Below are 12,115 nucleotides of genomic sequence, written 5' to 3' on the forward strand. Positions count from 1 at the left end.
ACCCGCCATTATATATCCACAAACACAGGATTTCAGTACACACGAAAGTTAATATCGACTCTACTAATTAACACCTATTATGATAATTCCTACACTAAAAGTAGCCGACAGAGGGTCGGGGATTTCCAGTTGTATATTTTTAGACGACTTGGTAGTGTTACATAACTTGCTCAGTGTATTTCGTAAGCTTTGCGCTGTATCACTCCACGAAATTGAGTTCGTCATTTTGAAATCGAACATAATATACAACACAAGTAACAGCTTTTTAAAAAGCTTGCCTGACTAAATCAATCAATTTATCTGCATGAAGAGTGATAAACCTTTTGAGCATAAATACCTTTGTGGGTTTAAAACATATCCCAACTTTATATTTTGAGAACCTTGTGTAATTGAAATCTTGATTTTATTAGCTCTACTAGTCAGAGACCAGAAGAGCTTCTGCGATAGTAATGCGTCTAACGTCCGTCCAGCTGTCCGTCCGTCCGTCTGTCTGTAAACAATTTTTCAAAATGCTACTCCTCCTACAGTTTTGGTCTGATTTGGCACACAAGTAGACTACACTAAGATACATTATTCTGTGTACCGGTTTTTGATTTCAATAAACGGTGTTGCCGTGGTTGCTAAAAATAGAAATTTCTGTGAGATTGATTCAAAATGCTACTCCTCCAACAGTTTTGGTCTGATTTCAATATAATTTGGACACAAGTAGACTACACTAAGATACATTATTCTCTATCGGTTTTCGATTTTTAGGCGGAAGCCGCCTTTTACTTTTGCATGCTTTGTTGACCTTTCGACCTCTCAAGATGTTTGCCCCGTTTCATGGTACTCCAAACGGATGTATCTTAAACTAAGGGCATACAACCCGCTTATAATTAATCATATTCGACCCCCTTCCCAATCTTTATCGTTATTATCATATCAAAAAGCGTGTATTATGGCGAATTTATTTTAACAATTTATTTTGATTAATGTAAAAAAGTCCAATAAAAATAATAGCCTAATAATAGAAGGAATAGTTACTTTAGTACTGCTGAAACGTTGAAGAACGAACGACAACTCTGTATGTCTAAAACATAAACAAATCGGGTTCAACATAACATTTGATTAGCACGGACTGAAGCGATCTTTAGAAATACTACGAGGGATGAAATAGTTCAAGTAGGTAATTATGTTTAAGAATTATTGACAGGTACATAGCTACTGAAGAACTTATCTTTTCAATAATCTTGTATAAAATAGAAGAAAAGAGGTATGTAACTCCTTTTATCAATTGTGTACTACATTCGCGTAATAATCTAACATAGATATAGACGATTCAGCGTGAAATTATTGTCAACAAACCCACGTGGAGTACAAATGATTTACAATGGTTGACTGGAAGTGACAGGCCTTCTCTTCAAAATAAACAAGGTAACTCACGCTGCGTGATTAGCCTATCTTTTATTGTCACCCTTATCTTTGATTGTTTTAACGTGAAAATGTCGCCTCCCTATGCAGGCATATGTTTTATAGTGGAGTGACAATCCTAGAAAAAGATGCCTAGTTTTCGAGTTTAATGGACCGGCATACCCTACGGCTGAAAGTTATATTTTATAAAAGAGACATCCCTCCTCATACATTTTCGCCCGCTCGTAGAGTTTTCTCAAGTCAGATTTTTTTTAAACTTGCGATGAAAGTGAAAAGGGGGGGGGTATTTAAGTCGTTAATTTTACTTGCTGATAATATTCTTTTTCAAAAATTAATTATTAATTAGAAAAATATTAATTTGTGTGTGATAGGATAGCTAAAGGTATCTAAATTTACAATGCAAAATTAATCAGGAATATTATTTGCCCCCCCCCCCCCTTTAAAAACATGTTTTGTTATAGAAACTGCGTTTATTTCAACAAAATATTATAATATTCAATACAATTATTTCATGCAATATCAATATCGAATATTTACCTAAGCGTTAGAAAGATTTATAAGACAATGATTTCTGATCAAATAAACCGCACTTTTTTAAAGACATCCTCACACTATAAGTCTTGTATTCTACTTGATCTAAAATGTTTTGTGTAACTGGGAACGGATTATAGAATCCCATTATGTCTATGACAGTGACTCCATCGATCAAAATGTTGTTAAATATATTAAATTGGCTTCTATTATTAATAAGATAACGCTAATATTCAGTTTGAATTTAAATTAATGAGCAATTGAAAATAATTTTCCTTTTTTTCAATTTAAAAAAATACGTAAATGACAAACATGTCACTTTTCCTTCGCATTCTTGTTTGAACAAGGTATCTTGCATGATTGGATATTGCCTTTCTAGTTCATAAGCAATACATATAAACGCAAGTATGAAACGGAGAGAGAAAAACGATTTTAGTTTTTCATCTTAAAGACTGTCCATCATCTTACAGAAACTATTTCATGTTTCCTTCGGAAATATATTTAGTGTTTTCTATAGCAAAAACATGGACTTTGTCACTATTCAAACTAAGGGATACATATCTTGTTTACGCATTTCCTCATTTACTTGTACATACCGCCAAAAATTGAACTCTGTTACTATAATCCTTTAGGGGGGATCATATTTTGCTTACAGTACTTAAGTTTTCTTTTGAAAAGACGTACCAGAAAGGAAGATATGAAGCAAACGGAACAGTGAAAGCAATCCACTAAAGTTTTTGCTCGGAAAATTCATGGTTTGTTCTGTCATAAGAAGGCTTTTTCGATATATTTCCTTTTGAGAAAGAATTGTCGTTTTGCTTCAAGAACTAATTGTCTAATGTTAATTTTAAAAATTGCAATGGAGACAGAAGACATAGAACTATATACGGTATCTTTAACCAACCACAGAAACAACATGGGGTTTTCAACATTCTTTTTAGGACTTCTGATGAAATGACAAAGACTATTGAGTATTTAGGCAATCAGCCTTTTTTCAAAATTCAAAGATATTTCCAGTCAGCAGATGAAAAAAGCTACGCACGACATGCATTTAATGTGAATATTGCCACGTGATCAACATTTTTGCACTGTTCTAATTATTATCTACCCACCTGAAATATCTGTTTAAGGATCGACTATCGTTACTTTTACAGTGTAGCTCTTTTACAAAGTTTTTACTTTTATAGTTTTCAATTGAAATATATTCTTGAAAAATTAATAATAAAGATATACATGAACGTGTACATGAAAACCAATGAATAGAAATTACAGCTCTAGCAAATGTATTACGTCATTAATTTATCTCTTCACCCCTTTTCAAAGAATTGCAACTTTAACACCAATACGTGTTCTAAATCTTTCAAAACCCCAAAATCTCGACAATATAACTTATAACCTGCTTAATTTATGAGTAAACGCTTATTCAAAAGTTCACCAAATTAAACTTTTCAAATCATATAGACAACATTCATTGATAAAAAAAAATTGACCTTTTTAGACAGAGAAATGAATAATATCCACAATATTAAAACTTTAAATATTCCGTTGTCTGTCCTTTGGATGAGACCGGAGTACCGAAATTCAGGGTGAGAGCAAGGGTGAACTCTAGAAGAATTTTTACTAAAAAGCTTTTTAAAAATCGTCGAACAATTTCTTTAAAAAATAATGAATCAGATGAAAAAAGCTTAATAAGAATATTACATTCAAAAAAAGTGCACAATTTATGGTCATATTTCGGTTTTTTAGGGGTTGGTGTTTTTTTTTTTTTGGGGGGGGGGGGGGGGGGGTTAGGGGTGATGGGTGTTGTTGTTCTTGCTTAAATTTTTCTTTACTTTGTGTACTAAATATTACGTGATTGTACGTAAAGAATAACGTACATTAGCATTAAACCTTTTATATTTAAATAAAATACTATAAGACAAACCTTTCATTTTACAGACAGACAAACGGGCATTCTTATTCATTTTTTTCGTTCCTTTTCCATGAAATCAATATATTCACCGAATTAATAAAATTCCTATACAAATATACATTATTTTCACGAATTCCTTACACTTTTCTTTATATGTACAATATTATGGTCAGATTTCATTCATTGATCTTTGATCTCCTTTTATTTTAAATTTTGACCATAGAATTTTCTACGACCGGGCAAAAATTATTGCTTGATAATATATCTGACCAAAAAAGTACAAATCAGCCGTAGGGTAGAGTGGTATATTAAATTCAAATTTTTGATGGTATTGTCACTCCACTATTAGATATCGTAATATGATAGCTGGTATATGGTCGGGTCTTATCGAACGAACTGGTACTCTATATTTACCATGATTACATGCCTGGGAGAAATTATTTGAGGAATTATCATGTCGAGTTTGTGTATACATTTATATATCCTTTCTCATTTATTGTTAATACATGCATGTTGAAGGATGGGCCAAAACTGTAAAATCTGGACAGAAATTAAGATGCAAGCGTGAGAACTACATTGTGTTTTGTATAGATGTGTCCCTGCTACGGAGGCACCTAACAGAAAGTGGATATAATTAAGATTGCATTGTGGATTTGCCCTGTGCCACCTCTAAATGGCAGAAGAAAACTCAACTCAGCACAACCAGAAACACTTTTCTGAAGGTGAGTACATCAATTTATTATATTTCTAGATAAGTGGAAAATTTTTTCATAACTTATGATACATATTTTTTATAGCATAACAAATCTTCTTGTTATGATGGCAAAACTGAACCGAATACTATTTTTGAAAGTATATTTTGACTTTTCTTATTTTTGTTGACTCATTTTCTTTTCATTTTTTTTAAATACATGCAAATACATGATTACTTATAATAGTAGGCTTTTGAAAAAGAAAACAAATACAAAAAATATTAGAGAAGTCAAATCGGTCAATATTTAACATGTTTAATAATCGCTTACTCGATATCTGACTTTTTCATTACATGCATGTACAAAATTATCAATTCCATTGGAAATAATTTTTGGTACTAAAATTAGTTATCAAATAAAACACAAATGCAAAATACACCCAAAATTACAAAAGGTTGTTTTAATTGGATCTATTTGAAAAACTGCTGTGTACACGTGTATGTTATATAACTAGCGAAGGAGAGGGGACGGATGTTGTTGGTCAGGATCGCTAGTCTTATATTATTTCATTTGTAAATTGGTTGTTTCCAGTATATTTACACTAAACTTACTACACAAGTTCACTTTCAGCAGTTTTGAATCTTTTGTTATTTCTATATACCCACTTCACTCTTGAAGTGGGTAAAGTGGCATTAATTTCTATGCAAGTCAGATTTCACAGAATGTATGAATGTACATCAAGGCGATAATGGGTGTTTTACAGCTAGGTGTAGATGAAGACATGCTAATTACCACTTGCATGTTTTAGTTATAATTGATAACTTTCTGATAAAAATGTGTACCTTGAAATAAGAAATAATATACATCCGCGTAAACGAGTACCTTTTTTTAGTATTCGATACTTGGACCTTGGATCGAGTACCCGGTAAAGTTGACTTCCCTAGAAAATATATTAAAATACCCGGTATATCATAAAAGGTTATTTGAAGTCCTTGATTTCATTTATTGAAAGTCAGATACATAATGTGAAATAATTTTTGTTAAATAAACATTGTGAGATATCTTAATTTTTTTTTCAATTATACACTTTGTAGAAAATTCTGCCAAGAGACAGTTGTGAAGGGAATCGTGTAGATAATCTCCAGAAAAGAAATCACCACTGATATTAGGATGTATGTAACAATATTTTAATACAATCATCAAAGACAAATTTACCACAGGAATAAAAACAAAACTGTCTGGCATTCAAGGGCCTGCCATGGTAGAAGCTCTCCTGAAAAAATATTCCATTTATTGTGGACATCATGACACAGGGCTCACCTGTCATCAGCATTAGAGACTTGTGTGATTTGTTCTACCTGGGCCATACACCCTTACCAAAATATTGACCTTCTGGCAACATCTTCTGGCTTTATTGCCGCAATATTGCAGCAACATTCTGGCAATACATTGCCGCAATATTGCGGCTATATCGTTTTTCGTATGTAAATTAGTTTTGCGGCAATATTGCCAGAAAGGGGTTGCGGCAATATTGCTGCAAATCATGACCAAAATATAGATCTTCTGGCAACATCTTCCGGCATTATTGCCGCAATATTGCGGCTATATCGTTTTTCATATGTTAATTAGTTTTGCGGCAATATTGCCAGAAAGGTGTTGCGGCAATATTGCTGCAAATCATGACCAAAATATTGATCTTCTGGCAACATCTTCCGGCATTATTGACGCAATATTGCGGCAATATCGTTTTTCTAATGTAAGTTAGATATAAATTGGTATTTAATAGAAATATAATGATCTATCAATCTAACAATTAACAAACTGTGCTGAGGAATATAACAAACAATAGCAAGCCACAGGGTCAATAAGAAATAGCTACAAGTGTACTTCTGCTATTCTTTGAACAGATATAAAATTATGTTGATTTTTTTTTTTTGATTTATGTTTGTGAAACACTGTGCGCCTGGTGGCAATAAAGTTTGAAAAAGCTATTTATAGCATATGGGTCACAGTCAAGGTCACAAAGTCATTGATCTTAGTGTCATTTGAAAGAACTTAATTAGTAGAGAATGCATACTAAATATGAAGTCTCTATCTCTTATAGTTCAAAATTTATGGCAGAGGATCAAAATGGCTATTTTTAGCATATGGGTCACAGTAAAGGTCAAATTGTCATTGACCTTGGTGTTACTTGAAAGAGTTTAATTAGTGAAGGGTGCATACCAAATATGAATTCTCCATATTTTATGACTCAAAAGTTATGTCGAAGTTTCAAAAAATCTATTTTAAGTATATGGTCAAGGTGCCAAGGTCATTGACCTTGGTGTTATTTGAAAGAGTTTAATTAATGAAGGGTGCATACATAATACAAGTTCTCTATCTTTTATGGCTCAAGATTTATGTCCAAGATTCAAAAAATCTATTTTAAGCATATGGGTGACAGCCAAGGTCTCAAGGTCATTGACCTTCAGGTGTCTTTTGAAAAAGCTTAATTAGTGAATTATGCATACTAAATATAAAGTGGACTCTATCTTTCATTTATTTTAAGTTATGATGAATATTTGAAAAAGCTATATTTAGCATATAGGTCACAGTCAAGGTCACATGGTCATTGACCTTGATGTCATTTGAAAGAACTTAATTAGTGGAGTAGACATACCAAATATGAAATCTTTATCTCTCATTGGTTCAAAAGTAATGGTGAAGGTTAAGTTTACAAACAAACGGACAGGACAAAAACAATATGTACCCCCGATCTATCGAGATGGGCGCATGAAAAATGTTTATAGAAACAATATTAATATGCCACTGTGAAAATGTCCAGCAACTCGATCTGCATTAATTTTCAAATAACATGCTTTAATTCATCTTTTCCTGCTACTCTAGGATATATAGACATACAAGTCTAGTATGCATGCATCACAAGCACTAATTGAAACACATATAATTTTTCCACTTTTATCTCCATTGAATCATTCATCTCAAAAAGAATATTGGTTTTGACTCACCAAGTCTGATGATATGGAAACAGAGTACACATTCCTATAATTCTGCTTAAATTCTTCTTTCTAGTCATTCCACACTATGCAGTCTTACTACTCATCTTGACTAATCCCACTGTACACAATTAACAACTCTAATCAACTTGATACAAGTCAGTAATGAAGCAAAACATGCTTGCCTTTGAATTCCCTCCACTTAAATTAAAAAGAGGAAGTAAATGACTGAGCATGCTCAACAAATGTCTCATGGGTAATCCTAGATGTTGCCAGAAAGTTTTTTTCTGGCAGTATTGCCAGAATGTCACCGGAAGTTGTTGCAACTAGCGGTGATATTTCATTTTTTCTGGCAGTATTGCCAGAATGTCACCAGAAGTTGTTGCCGCTAGCGGTGATATTTCACTAACCCAACAAGAGGCCCAGGGGCCATAGCGCTCACCTGAGCACATCAGTCTTGAATTTACTCCCCCCCCTCCAGGCGTTATAATTTGAACAAACTAGAATCTACACTACCTGAGGATGATTCCATATAAATATCACTAATCATAGCTTTGAAGTACTTGAAAAGAAGATTTTAAAAGGTTTCCCTATATATCCCTATGTAAAACTTGGGTCGGCCATTTTGGCCCCACCCTAGCCCCGGGGGTCATGATTTGAACAAACTTGAATCTACACTACCTGAGGATGATTCCACATGAGTTTCATCTTTCCTGGCCCAGTGGTTCTGGAGAAGAAGATTTTTAAAGATTTTTCATATATATTCCCATGTAAAACTTTGGTCGGCCATTTTGGCCCCACCCTAGCCCCGGGGGTCATGATTTGAACAAACTTGAATCTACACTACCTGAGGATGATTCCACATGAGTTTCATCTTTCCTGGCCCAGTGGTTCTGGAGAAGAAGATTTTTAAAGATTTTTCCTATATATTCCTATGTAAAACTTGGGTCGGCCATTTTGGCCCCACCCTTGCCCCGGGGGTCATGATTTGAACAAACTTGAATCTACACTACCTGAGGATGCTTCCACATGAGTTTCATCTTTCCTGGCCCAGCGGTTCTGGAGAAGATTTTTTTTAAATGCCATTAATTTTTAACAAATTCATGATTATCTCCCCTTGGAAAAGGGCGTGGCCCTTCATTTGAACAAACTTGAATCCCCTTCACCCAAGGATACTTTGTGCCAAGTTTGGTTGAAATTGGCCCAGTGGTTCTTGAGAAGAAGATGAAAATGTGAAAAGTTTACGACAACGACGACAACGACTACGACAACGACAGACAACGGACAAATTTTGATCAGAAAAGCTCACTTGAGCCTTCGGCTCAGGTGAGCTAAAAAGCTTGTTTCTGGTGACAAAATTGTGTTGCCGCAATGTTGCCGCAATATAGCAGCAATATTGCTGCAATAATTTTACTTTGGTAAGGGGATGTATTGAATGAAAACAATTTATAGAACCACAAGCACATTCATTTGTAAATCTATGTAAGGTCTGTGTATGTTGTATTCCTTATATAATTTGCTATTTTATAACAAGAATTTGTTTCATTGGTACTAAAACTTAATACATGTACACATAAAAATCCCAAAGCAGTTGTGATATTTATTGTTTTTTATTACTCAATAGTTCTCATTTTTGTGTGAAATTTTATAATTTTCCATTTCTTGTTCCCCAAAACCATATCTTACAAATTTTATGCAATGCAACTTGCATTTCAATTTTAACTTGTTATACTTGACAAAAACTAGAGGTACTGTGAGCAATGAACTCACTAAATGATACCCCCGCCTCCCATATGATTATAATGGAAAAGTCTATGTTTTGCTGTGGCCAGGAAACCCAAAATATGTGTCGGATCAAAAAGTAAAAGAGGAGGTGCACAATGGCAATATGTAATAAAGATTCTGTGAAGATTTCATTAAATTTCACTCAGTGGTATAAGAGGAATTGCGGATAAGAGATGAGTACCCCAAAGCGGAACAGACGGACGAACGGACAGCTAGACGTACGTATGTACGGACATACCGATTACAGTATACCCTCCCACTTTTCAAGCGGGGATATAATAAATGTTAAAATGTTCATATTGCTATTGACGTGACTTATTCTCAGGTATCCGCATCAAAAGCGAGACATATTGTTTATTCTTGTTTCTTGGTTTCAATACTACAATCCAAAGTATTTTTCATCCCCCCCCCCCCTTTAAAAAAGATTATGCTTCAAATATGTGTCATTAAAGTTTTGCACATGAGAACTTGCACACATGCTTCCGCCTATCAGTACTCTCAGTACTTTGATTATGAACGGTGTTGCCGTGGTTACGTACTAAAAATAGAAATTTCTGTGAAATTGTTTCAAAATGCTACTCCTCCTACAGTTTTGGTCTGATTTCAATATAACTTGGCGCACAAGTAGACTACATTTGGATGCACAATTCTATGAACGATGTTGCCATGGTTACTAAACATAGAACTTTCTGTGAAATACTTTCAAAATACTACGCCTCCTACAGTTTTGTTCTGATTTCAATATAATTTTCCACAGAAGTAGACTACACTAAGAAACATTATTCTATATTATCATTTTTTGATTTTGATGAACAATATTGCCTTGGTTACTAAAGATAGAAATTTCTGTAAAATACTATCAAAATATTATCCTAAATACAGTTTTAGTCTGATTATAATACAATGTGGCATGCAAGTAGACTACGCTAAGAACATAAAGAGACTTCATCAAGGATCATTATTCTTAGACTATTTATTGCTGTTGTAAAGTTTCGATTCCCAACTTCTACTTTTCTCTTTCTTTGCTAAGTAAAATCCAGTAGAGCTTCAGTCTCGACAGAGTTCTTGGTTTTACTTGTAGAAGAATCATCTCTACACTGCATACTAAAGAGTGTTATTCGGGGGGGGGGGGGGGGGGGGTCTGCAAGTGAAGTGACCTGCCCTTGGATCTGAATTGATTTCAAGCTACATTGTAACACCTATTATAAAATCTGTTGTCAAATCATGCATTGTAAACATTTTAAAAGATGGATATAATTAAATACACATTTTGCTAGAGTGTACTTTCTCCTCTGAAGTAAACAGTAGTAACGTGTGTTCATTATTTTTTTTCTTAAAAGGGGGGGGGGGGGTAGTGACACGTACTATCTTATATTGAGAATGAAATAAGTAAATTCAATATCTAGGCCTTTGTGAAAAGAAAAATCCAAGATTTTTCACTGCTTTATTATTTATTGTGTACATCTGAACAGAGCCATATAATAGATCAGGCATCTGCATGCAGACGCTGATTAGAACTGCGTTGTTTATTTTTACTGGACCAGTCCATTTATGCAATAAACCAATCGCGGGATCGAGAAACAAATTAGAAAAAAATCATTTCTTTAGTGTTGCATGTCAAGAAAACTGATGTGTACATACGATATGTTGTTTTAAAGAAAGATGTAAAACCTGTAGATAGAATTTCTGAAGCATAAGAAGGAGTTTTCATGGAAGTTAGCACACCCATTCATATAATAGAACAATCCAAGGAAAAGGCGCGGATAGCTTACTAGTGACATTTGGCGCGAAAAGAGCAATTCACCCCTTTCAAAGAATATAAATGGACTGATCCAGTAGTATAGAAAGGCAGAAAAAAGGATCGAGGAAATGTTGAAACGGCGAATTACATGGAATAATCTGTTCCATGCAAAATGAGTAAAGGAAGTAAACACTGCAGTATTTTGCATCAGTAATATCATTTCTTTTTTCTGAAAAATGTTTCTTTTAAAATGCAGATTAAAAAATTCCATTGTTAATCAGCTTGCACAAAATCTAGCTCTCTAGATAGGATCGCACACTTTCGGATCTTGGAAATATCAATTATTATACAGCCTGACGCCGTGACGTCAGGCAATTAAACAAGAATACACATGGGTTACCCCATATCCAAAGATATTCGACTTTTAGATTTAACAGTGTTTAATGATTTTTTTAAAGAAAAAACTGCACTGTCTGGTTATGGAATTGGTGTAAATTTCGTGAGTCCGTAGCATTACGGTCGCCCAGTCTCCTAACAAACAGTACTCATACATGTGTCCGCAAGATCAGTTTGCCTTGGTCTATACACACGTGCGATGGAGAACTTTGTCAAACGCATCAAGCGAGCTCGGAGAAACACGTTTTTGGTTTGCCGAGAAGTTACCATGGCAGACAAAACCTTTTTTCTTAATTAGATCATATGAATACGAATTCTGATTAATAAAAATTAAACAATCCCGGTTCTCAGTTTAGAAATCTCCAACCCGGTTCGGGTTTTCCTACACATTTTATAATTACGCTCCCTACAGTTTACACAGTCTACACACGAGCAGAATCCGACCAGGGATTGAAAATTTCGGCATTTAATCATGTTTAATAAAACACATGTACATAGAATGATTATCTTTTTCTGCAAGAGGAAATTGTATGATAATTGACGGACAATAAACATGAACTTAATACAATTGTTGATATACTATAATGATTACCAATTCATCGGTGAAAAGATTAATTATCAATGGAAGAATTAATGACCTAGATATTCTTTG

The 12,115-nt window shown here is 34.1% G+C and overlaps 1 protein-coding gene and 1 long non-coding RNA gene across 2 annotated transcripts in view; one reads left to right on the plus strand and one right to left on the minus strand.

The window, feature by feature from the left end:
- The window catches only part of LOC134247628 (uncharacterized), a 47,044-nt gene that overhangs the window by 32,450 nt on the left and 2,479 nt on the right, over nt 1–12,115 (minus strand). The gene's annotated exons all lie outside the window — the stretch shown is intronic.
- LOC134247629 (uncharacterized) lies at nt 1,088–7,949 on the plus strand. Its single transcript, XR_009987896.1, has 4 exons — nt 1,088–1,161; nt 1,308–1,413; nt 4,445–4,575; nt 5,640–7,949. It is a non-coding gene; the product is annotated as an uncharacterized LOC134247629 (long non-coding RNA).

This window comes from Saccostrea cucullata, unplaced genomic scaffold (assembly GCF_032062105.1).
Source record: "Saccostrea cucullata isolate Sc308-1 unplaced genomic scaffold, CSIRO_AGI_Scuc_v1 ctg143, whole genome shotgun sequence".
NCBI classification, from domain to species: domain Eukaryota; kingdom Metazoa; phylum Mollusca; class Bivalvia; order Ostreida; family Ostreidae; genus Saccostrea; species Saccostrea cuccullata.